The sequence below is a fragment of the Oryzias melastigma genome, linkage group LG13, assembly GCF_002922805.2.
Source record: "Oryzias melastigma strain HK-1 linkage group LG13, ASM292280v2, whole genome shotgun sequence".
Taxonomy (NCBI): Eukaryota; Metazoa; Chordata; class Actinopteri; order Beloniformes; family Adrianichthyidae; genus Oryzias; species Oryzias melastigma.
In genome coordinates this window covers 31,789,709-31,805,789 of record NC_050524.1, presented here as the reverse complement: position 1 = coordinate 31,805,789, position 16,081 = coordinate 31,789,709, and the positions used below count along the sequence as shown (strand labels likewise).

The window sequence follows — 16,081 nt, the reverse complement described above, 5'->3', positions numbered from 1 at the left end:
TCAGTGGAGTTGACTAGAATTAGACTTGATGGACAAGCAAGAGTTAACGTACAGTAACCTGTTTAACAATTGAATTTTAATATCATTTAGATCTCCAAGTAAGGGTATATTGACAAATAGAAACTATTTGACATTTGTGACATCTATGAAAGTTGAAGGTAATAATAAATTCAAACAAGATTTGTAGCAGACATGCAGCCAGAAGATGGATAGATTATTTGGCAACATTCTCCCCAACAGCCAATTTAACAGGCAAAAGATTAGTTTTGCAAATACAGCTAAGACAAGTTAGTTACTTCATCAAAAAGGTGTGAAAAAAAGGAATTTATATCCTCTTGCATTGACCAAGCAGAAAGTTAAGTAATATTTGGTGTATAAAATCAATAAATTGCTATCTTGATTCTAGATTGTGACTTTAGATATATTATTGAAAGTGATTTTACACGCAGACAACTGTGTTTAGACATACAAACAGAACAACATGATAAAGTTATTATTTGGGTGGATTACTTTCGTCAAACAATAGAAAAGTGCTGAAAGATGTTAAAGAGAGATTTAAGATGGATGTGTGTACAGAAGGATTCCCTTGGTTAAGATTTTAATTTGAGGAATTTATAAAAACGTCACAAGAAATATTGTAAAGAAGATATTGAAAAGGTTCAATATGCATATGTGGTAAGAAATTGCGTTAGAAAATATTTCTAAGGACAAAGGTGGGAAGTTGTACAAAGAGGCAGTGGAAACCCATACATGTCTTATGACGCGTATTGGAGAAGTCCTTAAGTTTGTGTTGAGCAAATGATCACAGTACTTGTGCGAGCCAAAAGATGAACAATGGGTAACAGTTAAGCATGTGCTGAGAAATCACAGAGGAACTTGAAACATGTTTTAGGAGTAACACTCGGTTCTAAAGAAATGGAGATTGTACAAAAATAGTTTGAGCCTGATTTTGACCACTTCAAGAAAAAAACAAAAAAACTTTCTACCTGTGAAGCAGATCATGACTTTAGCCTCTGTGATATGTATGCACATGTCAGCTGCATTCACAACCCAACTCGCAGGTCAAACTTGCATCAGACGCCTCACTTTCAACACACGTCAAACTCAATGTTTGTCCAAAAATGTGTTCATTAAATTGGACACTCCAGACTCGTGTGGGAGGAGCTACCACCAAATGTTTTTTAGCCTTATTGATACATGGAAGCATTACCTCTGTCTCATTTTAAATGCACGAAGACATGAAGATTTAGTTATTTTAAAGAGTTCTACAAGATCACCAGTAATCTCGTCTCCATGTTCTTGTGATCATTCTGAGAATCTCCCAGTACAGTGAGCTTCACCATCTACTGCAGGAGCTGTGTCTGAGCAATGGCCACTATCAGCAGTACTTCCTGAGTTGAGCGGTAAGAGTAATTGTAACAGGGAACCCGTGAGTGTTTTGTTAATCAGGTGTTACTTTTTGCCAAACACAGTTCAGCTGGTGCTGGCGTTAGCTGGGCTTGCCTGGTTAAACGTGCTGTATGGTATTTTGTTGTTTAGATTTAAAATTAAGGCTCTCCTCCCGAAAATTTGAGTACAAATATTTGCGGCGTCCAAGATCGCTGATTTGTGATCTTTAGAAATATATGCATTCATTATCTGCATCTCAGCCGTTTGTCTGCCATCACTGAGCACGTTGTCTGTAACGAAATTTGGCCTTTAACTTGGACTTTAACTAGAGTTTTCTAGTTTCTTGTCAACCGTCTACACTTTCCATGATGCAGTTTGGCGACTTGCTTTCATCCATCAGTCCGAGGAGGGAAAGAAGAAACAAGAATAAAAGTAGACTATCTTTTTTATTGTTTTCCTGGTGGAAAAAAATAAAATATTGCAAAGTTCAGGAGTAGTACAATAAGATTCTCTTCCATGTTGATTTTAGATTCCACCTGCTGACACATCACATGCTAAAGCTGAGTCCCTGATTGGTCGTCAGTGTTCTTTTCCAAAATTTAGGTTTTGGAATTTCCAATGCGTTGCTGAGATGCCCAAATTGGCAGCTCTGACTGACCTCTGATCCAATCTGTACATTGACTTAACATTGAAACTGGACACCCTTATATATAGACAATCAGATCTGATAAGCTTCTATTCTATTCTATTCTTGTGGATGAATAGAACCAGCTATCATAAAAGGAGAACAGGGAGGGCATGAAGCCATTTTGTAAGCTGCATAAACGTGTAGCTATGTCTGCTCCTGTTCACACCTGATGAAATTAACTGCTGAAATGAATCTCCTCTTATTATTGAGCAATCTTATTACACTCTTATATGAAGATTAATGAGTTGTACTAATGATAAATGGCTGTAAAGTGACATCACTTCCAGAATATTTAGGGGAGCTTCGTCCTTCTTTGTCGCCAGACGGATTCATGATTGGCACCACGTTTACTGGAGTTACTCTACATTTAATACATCATTTAATCCTTCAAAAATGAACAAGCTAGTAAAAATTTAACAACACCAAATAATGATAAAATGTAAAATATCCCCCGTTACTAAGTTGAAGATAAGAAGCTCTGAATGGGATAAAATTGTATTCCATAAATCTATAGACCACTGTGTATTGTACAAAGGTGATTTCATACAGAACTAAAACAACTTTGCAATTTACGAGTATCAGTTACCTAAAAAACAGGTATTATTAAACGTGTACAATATGGTTTTCCTTTTCTTGCTACAAGGGTGCCCACTTTCAGGCTAGATTCTGAGACAGTTGAATCTCAACTCGAACCAAGGTGTCTGTATGTCTAATGGTGCATAGAACAAAACTACATAATGGAAACGTGGCTTCTGTTTCAAACCAGCCAGGAGAATTAGCTTAAAGGGTTTCATTGGCTGGAACAGGCCAATTCAATTTGGCAAAAAAAGGCTAATAATGTTCACACCATTGTTTCACAGCATTTGAAATGCTGTCTACGAGTATCGCCCGAATTGTTCATATAGTCATACCAAGTAAGTCATGCTTTATTCATCTCCCTGCATCATGTGTGGTCTGTTAATAAAATCATATTTGTGTGCATCTTCAGTTCCAAGTTGTTAATATTTTAATCATTATTCAGGGATCCCATCATTTGGTTGCCTTGCACACTTTGGTTCACCTGTAAGTGAACAAATACATTTTCTCTAAAGCAGCAAGCTAGTTTTTGCTCGTTTGCTCCCCACCAGAGTTCTGGAAAGTATTCACACTTGTCAAAGAAAGTACGAAAAGAAAAAAAGAAAATCTTGGTAGTGTGAATTTGCCCTTAATCTCATTGTTGCAAAAAATGAACAAAATGCCTTCGAGTTGTTTAGTGAAGATCTAGTATTGTGAGAGTAGCATATTGCAGGTATTCAAATGTGCTTCCAAAGCAGAACCACACTGGGGAATGGACATTACGAAAGGTCAACCAAGGGCACATAAACTCAGTTAGGAAACACCAGGGCAAAAAATTCTGTTGTGAGCATGGACTAAAACACAAGAGTATTAGAATCTTGTAGCTCTAGTTCTCCATCTTCCACTGTGATTCATATACAGTACACCTTCATTTAGTCATTGCTTGAACTCAAAAGTCCAATTATCAATTCCAGTGAAGATGGAATACATGAGATTTATACCGGTCTGTCTGCGGTGCATCCATACCATAGACTTAATATATTAATCTACACAAAAGGGCAATCCAAAAAAAAAAAAACATTCATGGCAATTAAAAACAATTGAGATTTTGAGGTTCATGTCTCATCCCCTGGATTTACCAAAAATACAGACATCGGTATCAATAACTGTATCAGATAAATACCAAAATGCTCAGTATCGCCCATCCCTAGCAGTCATGTCGGAGGAAAATGCAAACATTCTGACTGATTGACAATCGTTCTATTTTTTGTGTCAACACATGGAAACACGCCACAGACGGACCAGAGTGAATCAGCATTTAGAGTAACCTCAACTTTAAAGAGTAGAACAGGTCAATTAAGTGTCATTTTGGGGTAAATTGCCATTACATTTTTTTAAATCAAGGAACTCGAGAATCAAAATATTTATTTACTGTATTTTTCAATAATGCTGACCAATGATGGCTTCACATTAAGCACTACAGCAAAACAAAGCAATTCCCACAGTCCCTTTTCCATGGCGATGGACTGAGAGGCCAAGCAGATGCCTGTGTGAGCCAGGAGCTGCGAGGGTCATTTATTCTGCTTTAAATCAGACCTCTGTTTTGCAGGTGATCTTTTTTAACGTTAACACTAAATTGGTGCAACAAAATCATTCAATACTTTCAGGAAAAAAGAAAAAAAATAATTAGATTTTTTTTTTTTAGTTTCCCCTGAGATGCCCAGTTCTTAATACTCTTGATGTCTCTATTTTCTACTAAATTGGAAAATAATGTAAAAGCAGAAGATTCTAAGAATATAATTTATTCCATGTTGGATTCAAACTACATAATGAAAGTAACGTTTAAAAATCTTCATTTTAGAGCATTGTTTTATTCTTTAACCAATGTCCCTGATAATGATTGCACCTGCTTATGCAACACCCCATATGAGTCAGATTCACATCTATTGTACCAAAGGAGAGCATACAGCTTTTTTAAACTGGAGCTCTAAGCATTTTAGATGTGTTCCACTTCGTTTTCCCATCTCTATACTGTGGGAGTTTAATCTCATTCCAACTGACATATCCCCAGGCACGTTTTTTTCTAAAAAAAAAAAAAGGAAAAGAAAAAATAAATTAAATATAAAACAACAAATTAGGATATATTGAAGGTTTTTTTTTTGTTCTAGGCATTTCTCTTTCTCTCCTTTTTCCAACTGACACTCTTTCACTGGGTCTCCCAATGCTTTTTCACAGATATAATTTAACTTATTTGCTGAGATTCTAGCATTGCTGGCCATAGGGCTGAAGGGGCTTTTTGTGGACTAATCCTCCACAAAGCTAGTAATAACCTGTCAGTTCATCTGTAGCCAACCCTCTTACCACAACCAATCCCTCAACCTTTCATCTAAGTCTAACTAACCATTCACAGAGAAACCACAATCCAACAGAGAAAAGCAGCCAAAAGATTGACCAGTGTGGGGGGATAATTGCAGGGTTACTAGACAGGACCAGGGATAACAGAGCATATATATATATATGTATGTGTGTTTTTAAATATAGCAATACAAATATAAGATAAGAATTATGGTGAGCATGTCTGTCATTTTTATTCAGAAAGGAACATTAGATGTAAAGCTAAGCCATGTTACTAATATATGTCTGTGCTCTGTTTCTAGAATAATATTGTCAGAGAAGAATTATAAAATAATAAATAAAGGTATATATTTTTCTGTCAATGTGTAGGATTAACTGTGGATTTGCATTTTGTCTATTTTACTCCGTAAATGAGCTTACTCCCTCGATGATTGTGGCCCGAGCCAACAAAATGGGCTGTTTTAAGAATTGGGCAAAGGGCCATATTTTAACCGGAAGTGTTTTTAGAATTATCCATAGTTTTTGAAGGTTTCAGGACACAATGATCCATTAAAATCAATCGGAATTGGCCAGTCTGACCGGGGTCCCGGATGTCTCTGAGAGAAATAACGAAAATGTAATGGAGCTATCTTAAAAATGTGGGTGGAGTCAGAAAATGTCATCCAAAAAAGCTAAATTTTTAAAGAATTTAGGCTTTCTAGCATTTGTCTTTAATAGATTGTTATCAAGTAATTATTTTTTTGTTTTCAAACCCTTAAAGGCATTTTTTGTACTGTAAAGTTTGATGGCACTATTGCCTCGTTAACACTGAGCAGTACAGACCAGGCCAGTCCCCTCTTGGCCGGTTTAAGGGGTGATGTCTCTGTATCTGTGGATTCTGTGTGTCTCTGGTCCCCAAACCCCACACATAAAGGGGAATACTGTGCGCAAAGAATTTCTTATTCTTCACAACAACATTACAAGGGGGCGAGGAGGAATCCAGCCGAAAAGAGGAGAAATCTTTCGGTTTGGATCTTGAGTCAGGAAAAGCGCTAGTTGGGCACTTGCTATTGCCGTAAAACCTTTCCGCCAATCAATGGGTTACATCGTGTGACGACAGAAGGTCTGCCCTAACAGGGCCATTCCATTTTTCTATGGACCTATGACCAAAAGGGAACCAAAAATGGTACCAGTCTGTCCTGCTGATCCGGTCCATTTTGTAATGGAAACACTTGAAAGTCAAGTCGGGTCTAGTCTGGACCCCTCAGTGGAAACAAAACATATGTACTCTTGGTAGCAGCTGGATGGCTCAGTTGGACTGCTTCATGGGAATTTGCTTCCCTGGGGCCGTGATGACCTTCATCCATTGTGGGAACTTGAGTAAGACCCTTTGTGCAATTGCCTACTTTTGCAGACACAGGAGGCCTGAGTCTGGGTCTCCCTGTGCCAGTCCCCAGCCCAGATAAAATACAAGGTTTTGTCATGAAGAGCATCCAGCATAAAACTCCCAGACAAACCGAATGTGTGTGAATCAGTGAAAGCTGATTCAATGTGGTGACCCCTGAAGGGATATTCCTCCTTAATCAGTGACTTGAACGATGCGAAATCGGAAAGCGAGCACCTTAGCTGAATTGGAAGGAAGTCACATCATGTTATGTTATGACTTTTTCATCATTCTTGGTTGGGATTTAGAAAGGCACATCACGTTTTGCCACAAAAATTGATATAAATTCATCAGTTTTTGGGAGGGCTGGCAATCAGGTATCGCATCATGATCGGATGCGATACCTGATAGATGGCTCATGATAGCAATATCGCAATACTGCAATAATTTGTAAAAATCATCTCTAATAACTCACAATATATAAAAACACATTTTTAAGGAAAATATATCCCCATTTATTTTTTTTAGCTTGAAAGCAATCATAATAAAAAACTTGTACGACACTTTTGTCCAACATTGCTGAAATCAGTAATTCTATGTCTTTGACAAACATTGACACCAATTGAATTTGAGTTATTTGTAAATTTCAGTGTTAACAATAGTAAATATGGGTGATACCAGTCAATATTGCCAATATCGATACCAATATCAATATTTTTCCAAAATACGGTGGATGTGATATGAAGCTCGAAATCTCACTTGTTTTTAATCAGCAATATTCCCTCTTGTGCCTCTTGTGAGAATCATGATGAGGGTAGAAGAGTGGGAAGAGCCAGAGAGGGAGTGTGAGCATGGCAAAAAGATGCAGAGCATGAAAGACAGAAGCCTGTCGCATGTGTGAGCAGCACAGGCCAAGAAGGGCCACAGCATGCGCTGAAGAGGCGGTGGATGCTTTCCCTGGGTGGGTGGGGCGGCAGACGGTGAAGGGCCAGTCAACGCCGCTTGAAGCTTTAATCTTCTATTTGAACCTTATTCTGTCAGAAAAAAACAAAACAAATCAATAGAAGTTGTTTGCCCAAACCAATCTGTTGGAGAGTTCTGCCTCAGTAGCAGCATTCCAGTATGCTTGTGCTCTTTCATCTCATCCCTGCCTTGTCTATCTGCCATACCTTCCCTCTTGGTTATTTTTAACTTCCCTTTCCTTTGTCTCATTTGGGCCAGATGGAGTCTGCCCTGAAGCATGTGTTTGGGAGCAAAGCTGCACTCCTGGTTAGCCTTTCTCACTAGTGGAATGAGGCCTGTCAGAAGGCATCAGGGTGACTCATCTGGGGAGGATGTGCTAACACATCATTGCCTCAGACTTTTCTGTGAGGGTTGAACAATGAGCAATGCAGTTCTTGTCCCATGCTCACACTTGAACGATTCATCATCTAGCTTTCAATGTGTGGCAGGATTGGAAAAAGGATAAAAAGAATAGGTTTTAATTCAGGAGAATGTTTTGTTAGTTTGGGAGCCACCAGGGACTGACAGAAGCCTCAAAAGTGATTGTCTGTTTGTTGTAACAAAACAACATGATCAATCAGATAGTACTCCAATCATTTACATTCTATGTGCCAATCAGTTTATATACAGAATTTTAAGCTCGAAAAGCCCAGAATATCCACCAATTTGAGCATTTGATTTTTATTTATTTATTTATTTATTTTAGAATAAAAGCATATTATAAAAACTATAGAAATACTAGAATGAGATTTCCTGTAAAAAAAATTAATTTAGGACACAAGTCGTCAAATAAAGACAGTCAGAAAACCTTTAAAATATAACTTAAAGACAACATAAAATGCATAGATTATTCAGAAAATACTACATAAATATATATATATATATATATATATATATAGTGCTGGGCGATATGGAAAAAAATGTATATCACGATATAAAATATTTTGTATCACGATAAGATATGTATCATGATACGACAGTAAAGTACATTTTTAGCTATACTCTGAAAATATGCCTGATGTTGCGGCAGCTTTTGTGAAAAGTTGCGACAGAAGTTGCAATGTTTTTAGTATAATCCTGTTTTGAAAAGCGCCTAAAGATGTTAATTATGAAATGAACTTCATATTCTCATATTCCAACTCTTTTTATTGTGACAGATGCTCTAGGAAAACACTTCATCATCACAATATGTTGCTGTGCTTTAATTTAATTTGAATAGAACTGTGAAACACAAAATGAACTTTTGTTCCTTAATGCTCATAATAACACAAATATTTGTGTTGATTTAAACATACTTTAGATTAAAATTACGTTTTCCAGTGAAAAATTATAAATTGACAAAACATATCGTCATACCGCCCAGCACTATATATATAAAGTATAAGATGTTAATAATAATAATAATAAATAATGGATTAGATTTATCTGCGCTTTTCAGGACACTCAAAGCGCATACATTGTGTATCCATTATTCATTCACACCTCATTCATACTTGGTGACGGTAAGCTACTACTGTAGCCACAGCTGCCCTGGGGCAGGCTGACAGAGGCGTGGCTGCCAGAACACGCCTACGGCCCCTCTGACCATCACCGGAACATTCATACGCATTCACACACCAGTGGAGCCACACTGTTGCCCTCAACTCCTACATAATACAACCTATTTGACATTCTGTAACTCCTCGATCAATCATGCAATCAACACAAATGTGAATTTAAAAAAAAGGGAAAAATTAAAAAAGATGTCCAAACAATTCTGCACCTTTTTCCTCTTTCCTTGCATCATTCAAACTGTTTATCAGATCCAAAACAATGTTATTGTAACTTAAAATTGACTTGGGGACCAGATTCAGCAGCCTGAAGATATGAGAAAATTGCATGAAACCAAGATATAACTAGACAAAAACCTCATTGAGTATTTTTACTTTTTATAGTATAAACTAAGACGTGTGATTTCATGGATGGCAAGTTGTATCTGCCATATAGGTGTGCAACACGCTTGCTTTGAACCATGTAAAATATTTTAGTACTGCATGGCATTAGTCGTTCACACAGGTTGATTACTTATTGACAACTATAGGGATAAAAAGCAACATATCTTTTTATTATTTTAACCATTCGATTCTTTAGTAAGCCCTGGTATTTGGACTTCGGAAAAACATTCCCAATGTTGAAAAAACACATAGATAGATATATATCAAAGCTGTGTGTTCACTCCCTACACAGACTATGCCTCGGGGACATGTTCTTGTAATGGAGTGATTATGCCACAATGCAAGGTTTGCATACAAAATGCACAGCCTCGAGCCACATATCAAAAATTCTCATCAAATCATTTGTAACAAATGTACATCTACGCCAAGCTGTGAGCGATCAAGGGCTTGCCGAAGAGAGTAACTGAAGGCTGGCCTTTGAAATCACTTTGAAATTCATCTCCATGTGCTACAAATAATATTGCTTTATGTAAAAAAAAAAAAAAAAAAATCAACAAACACAACTAGTATTAAAATGTGTAGACATTATTAAATGCAGCAAGGCACAACAGTTCTGTAGAATTTTTAAATTTGTTTTTGTCATGGTACCTTTCAATGGTATCCAGAAGATTTTGGATGGGGGAACCATGAAAAAAAAAAAAAAAAAGTAAAGAGTAATTTTTTTCAGTCGCTGAAAGTACAGTTCACAAAGTAGAGGAAGGATGTAAGTGCAGCATAATAAGCGCAGTGTCAAGTATAGCACTTTTAATTGCTTTTAATTTAAAATCACAAATTCACTTCCTTGGGTTTCAGCATCTAGTTCTTCGTAAAAACCTAAAAAAAGACAAAACAATGCATTCTTTCTGGCGTAGGTTGTATTTGTATAATATGCTGCAATCAAACACTTAATCCACACACTAATACAACTTGAATTCCCCTTTGATAAGGTCAACATTTTTAACTGCTTCATTCCTTCCATTTTATCTTGACAACACAGAGCCACAGACTCTTATAGCCAAATACAAGTAATTTTTAAGGTCATATCAGTGTAGTCTGTTTTCTTGGAACTTATGTGGGAGATTTCTTGGAAAGAAAACGATAAAGGAGGACAAATAAGACTTGAATTTAACAACTTGAAAAAGTACATCCGATTTTAATGTCAAAAACCTTTCCTCCTTTAAGTTTGCTTTGAATAAAAAGCATCTGCTTAAATACTGAATGTAAAAAGTAATTCCTGGGAGTGTTCCTTTAGTAGAATTTTTATTTTTTAAAAACAGGTCAATTAGTACTCCATAGAAAAAGAGCAATACTTGATACAACGTGAAGAACCTTTTAAAGTAGTTAAATATTAACTTCAATTTTATATTTATAGCCCAATATCACAAACCAATTGTCTCCTTGGGCTTCATACCAGTAATTTTACAAAAGCAGAAAGTCAGTCATAGAATATAAACAATAGCCGGTTACTAAACTAAACTAAACAGACTAAGCTAAACTGGGTATCTCTACCCTTTGACCCCCCCCCCCTTTGAATCCAATTACAATGGATCTATCCTCAAAATGTGTACAGTAATCGCCCCTTCGCGGGGGTCAGGGACCGGAGACTTATACGAATACCCTGAGCCCGCGAATACGGAGAACCACCCCGTTTCACCCCCACCCCAAGGCCAAAGAATGTCTCATCAAAAACACTTCTGTTCATGCTTTGTAAACATTTATTAAAGAACATTGGAGAATTACTCAACCTAAAGAGTTCTTCCTCCTTCATCAAATAAGTGCGTGAAGGCATCTTCTTCCAGAAGAGGTCGATTTCCTCCATAATATACACCTATTCCGGATGATAATTATCCTCCGTGATTATCTTCTTCAAGATATCAGGATTTGTTTTGCCACTTCTGAGTCAGTCGATGCCATATCTCCATGCAGGGGCATGAAGAGAGGAAGGAGGTAGTCTGCATGTTCTGTGTAGTATATCCTTTTGTGTGTTTAATGCACAGGGGTATACTGCACAAAACATACCAAAGAAGAGTAAGGATGAAGGCAATACATTATATCCATATTATATATACAATATACTGTATACATTATATACATATCTGTATATCTATATAGATATATAGTATATATACATCCATCCATCCATCCATCTTCTCAACCGCTTCTTCCCTTTCGGGGTCGCGGGGCGCCGGAGCCTATCCCGGCTACTGAAGGGCGAAGGCGGGGTACACCCTGGACAGGTCGCCAGTCTGTCGCAGGGCCTCGTATATATACATTATATTTACAAATACACACACAAGGGGTATTCACTATATATATGCAACTTATGTTGTCTTAAATAATTGTATTTTTAGGCTTAACATTTATAAGAAAGTCCACTGTGTTTGAGTAATGGCGTCAACAATAGCTGACAGTGTATTGCTCAAAAGACACAAAAACATACACAGGAATATTTCTGTTGCTGCAACAAATGTAAACACATTATTCAAAATACGCTTTTATCTACACCAATGATTTATTTTGAATGTGGCATGCATGTAAATGCAGTCTGTGAATTTTTTAAGATGTGATGGATTGTCTAAAATTAAATAACTGCCGTAGAGTTCCTGATGATCTATTGCAATTCATTTTTCATGCTGATCAGAATCTTTGAAACCATGGAAATGCTTAACCAGCTTTTGTGCCTTGATGTGATATTTACACAAAGACAACATTTCTTTAAAAAGGCCAAGACATTATTATGTATTATTGGCTACATGGTTAGCAGACAATATAGTGTTTTGTAATTTGAAAACAGATGTAATAATATACATAGTAGCTCTGTGTTCTTGATAAATAGATGGAAAGTTGATAAGTGTTTTATTTTTTTATGCCTTTTCAGAATTTTACATTTCCACTTTGATGGAAGCCAACCTGCTGCTTGTATTTAAAAAAGCGTGTCTCTAGAAGAATAAGCAGAGTGAGATTTTGGGTGGACATTTATTGACAGCAAAGGTAAGAAAAGCAATTCAGGGATCCACATGTAATCTGAACAACTGACCAACAGATAGATGAATTATGAATAAAAAATGAATATAAAAAAGTTTTTTTTTTTTGTTTTTTTTTTTAGGAACAGGAATTAAAACAGAGCATGGGCTGTCAAATCCTTGACTTGTGAACAAACAAAAATGACAAATATCTGGTCATAAATGAGGAAAAGAGACAGCTTTACCAAATAAAAAAGTCACTGTGTGAATTTACTATCCAAATAAAATCCTGCTACGGTGATGAATATGCCCCGGCCGTTTTAGCTGATTACCTAAATTTAATGTGTGGCTCGATTCTTATTATTTGATCTTTTACAAGATGACACATTTTAAGATGTTATTGTGATCAGAATGTAAAAGTTGGCCTCAGGATTGTAGGACATTGTCTACACCGATGGATTGTCCATCACAGAATCCAGACTTTAGCTTAAAATGACTGTTTCTGCTGTGTGAGGAGAAAAGATGCAGCCATTGACAGTATAATTGGACTGAGTAAGTGTGACATCAGCCATTGAAAATGATTTACTTCAGGCTCCAACGGAAGTCAATTCAGTCGCCGTTATGAACTCCACCATGTTGGAGCCAGATGTCCTCCATAAGTAGTGATCGGTCCAAGTCGGTCTGAACGCTTGGCAATAAGGACTGAGCTTTTGGGGAGTCAGACCCCTATCACATGAAAGCAGGCTGCATGAAATCTGTCAATCAAATGTTTGAAATGGTTAGCATGGGGTACATGGGGTTCTTTAAAGTTCCCCAATGACATTTCTGTTTTACATAAAAATGTTACCAGTAGTGTTTTCATTATGATTATGACGTTTTTAACCAATATTCCACAACCTAAATGTCTTAAAAAGCCATTTTTCATGTTGATCTGAAGCCTCTGTTTCCAAAATCTCCTCTGAGGGGGCGTGTCTTTTGGAGCTGAGCTGAGCAGCTCCGTCCCAGACCCCCCTTCCGTCTGATTATGATAGCTCTGTGTCTCGCTAGCGTAAATCCTCACCGCTACTGCATAAAAATGTCAATCAATATTAGTAATGTTCAGCCGTAAGGTTCTGATCCAGAGGTCAGCTCAGACGAGGAAGTGAACTTGCTCCAAAATCCTGATTCTTTCTCCTTCCAGTTCACCAAAGACTCTTTTAGCTAATTCTCCAATGTTTATTGACGTTGTTGTGACCAATACATTCAATCATTGGTTTTATCATTGGTATTAAAAAGAGTCTCCCATTGGGGCACGCCCAACGCTGCACCTGTGTTCAATTTACAGCAAGGTGGCGGCCTTTTCACGGGCCTCCAGATTTAAAAAACAAGTAACAAATTCAGCTGATTCCGCTACAAAATACATACACTTCAATTATCCTTCTGCTTTCCATGATCCTTCTGGGTTGCTAGCATCTGGTTCTGCTTCTTCTTGCTCCGCAAACATGACATCAGTGGGAATTTGGCTTCTTGGAGCCAGCAGGTCCTTTCTGTGTGTAACGCCAGGGGTCACTCAGTCCAGTTCTCATATACAGTCAAAGGTCTACTGTCATCATAAAATATTACCTAAAAATAATGAAACCGTTCAGAAATAACCACAGCGATTGTGTTCACTTCTCAAGTAATGTCAAAGACTGAATGCTAACACAGTGGTCCAACACTAAAATATATATTTTTTGGCATTGCAGCCAATGGTCCCTGCTTAATGGTGAGGTAGATTGTATGTAATGGGGAATAGTGTACTGCTGTAGGAAAACCAAATAATACTGAAATAGATACCAAAAAAGGTAATCTGTGAACCTTTACTTGGTTTCAATAATAAGGAACACAAACTAAAAATAGATGCTAAGAAAAAAAAAAAAACGTGAGCAAAAAAAACACTCAAAACAAATAATGTAACGTCCAAACTGTGACCAAACAGTGCATCCTCTGTCTCATCTGTGCATTGTTATCACTCTTGGTGGTGTTAAATTATGAAATGTGTCATGAAGCATCTTTTAACCCGCAGTGCTGCAAGCACTTGACATGTCTTCACTCACCAGGCAACTGATTTATAAAGCAGGCTTGCAGGCCTGCAGGAAAAAAAAAAGATCTTTTCTTCTTCTTCTCACTTCTGTCTGCTTCATTAGAGCCATGATTGGCTCGGACATCCCTGGAGATGGTCATATTAGGGACTGCTGTACCAATGGCTTCCTGTCTCAGAGTTGACAGCCAGTTGTTGGAGTTTGTAATATAGCAGTGATCTGAAGAAATCTAATGAATCAAATCACTGTTATTCACCACATAATGGCATAATATGTCCATTCTGCCCTCAGGCTGTATGAAATGAAGGAGAGGGACATGAAGAGAGATTGTAAGAGGGTGGCACTGCAAAGAAAGACCCCAAGACTTCTAACTCTTCTGAGAAAAGTGAAACCGGTTGCAATCTTCATTTGGCTTCAACATTGGTTGGAAATATTAACCCTGACACTTTAATCAAAGTTTACAAGAATAATTCTTATTTTTTGCTGTTTATTGAGTTTGCGAATAAAAGACCCACTCCAATAAAACATTTGTTTTTGACATGTTCTTGTGGTGTTTTTCTCATGATGGAGGACATGCATAAAGAGAATCTGGCTTAAAATTACTTTTCTGAGTAGTAATTATTTTTTTTTTAGATATTGGTTTATTTAAAGCATTAGAAGACAATACAATAAAATGATACAGATATATCAAACGTATTTCAGAAATAAATACATGAATTATTAAAACCTCTTCATGCTTTGGCGTTATATGTTAATTTCTGATAATGCACATTTTGAAAAGCATTATCACACTTGCACCATGGTCACTTATGAAATAAGTAAGTATTCAATCAATGTTTTGTATCTTAATCTTTTTGATTTTTACGTTTAAATTGTATCTTTTTTTTTAAAAAGTGTCCTATTTGATTTGTGGTGCGACGTGTTGTCATGGTAAAAGCTAAAGCCCAACCGAACTCGCCCTGCAGCAGTGAAGGAAAGTGCTATGCTAATCATTAAACAAAGCATCAGTTCACTTCAGGTCATTACTACAGTCACCAATTGGCTTTTAGATGATACAGAATATTTGGGTTATGTGACTTGTACTTCTTTTATAGGTGTGCTTTATCACTGGAGTATATGTCATTTAATCCACACCGTACAGCCAATCTAAACCGAGTACTCACCCAGACCATGGTATAATTATTGTTGTATTTTTGCAAAGTTATCATAAACCAGTATTTCCCAGATCAGGCGCCTATTTTTGTTTCCAAAACACGGGACTTCCATAATTTTCTCCTCTAGTTGCTTTGTTCCATCCTCATAATTCCTGGCCAATGACTGAAGAGATCTTTAGTCACATGGTTTTGTTTACAAGGAAAGACCCCTTGATGACAGTCTGAATACAGACCAAACACTAGGATTTGTCCAGTCTGAATACACACTTACAGACCAGTTAAAGAACAATTTTAAACTAGCTCAAAAGCGGATTGTAGTGGGTCTTTAAGATAAACCAGTTTGCTTTTTATAGAGCTGTTTACGTTGATCTGTTGTGGTATTTAGAGCCAAATGAATCGCTCATGCTGACCTGCTTCTGAAGGTCAGATATTGACATCATTATCTCGCTTATTAACCTCACGGTCGCCTCCTGGGACTTTGAGAATAGGATTTGCGCCAAAAGGCAGATACACATGCCACAAAGACGACTGCTGTCACTGGACAGACGACGCTACAGAGGGCTGGGAAGCTAGATGGCC

At 37.2% G+C, this 16,081-nt stretch overlaps 1 protein-coding gene across 1 annotated transcript in view; it reads right to left on the bottom strand.

Annotated features, from left to right (window-relative positions):
- LOC112149246 (GRIP and coiled-coil domain-containing protein 2-like) overlaps nucleotides 1–16,081 on the bottom strand; it is a 523,867-nt gene that overhangs the window by 392,411 nt on the left and 115,375 nt on the right. The window lies entirely within an intron of this gene.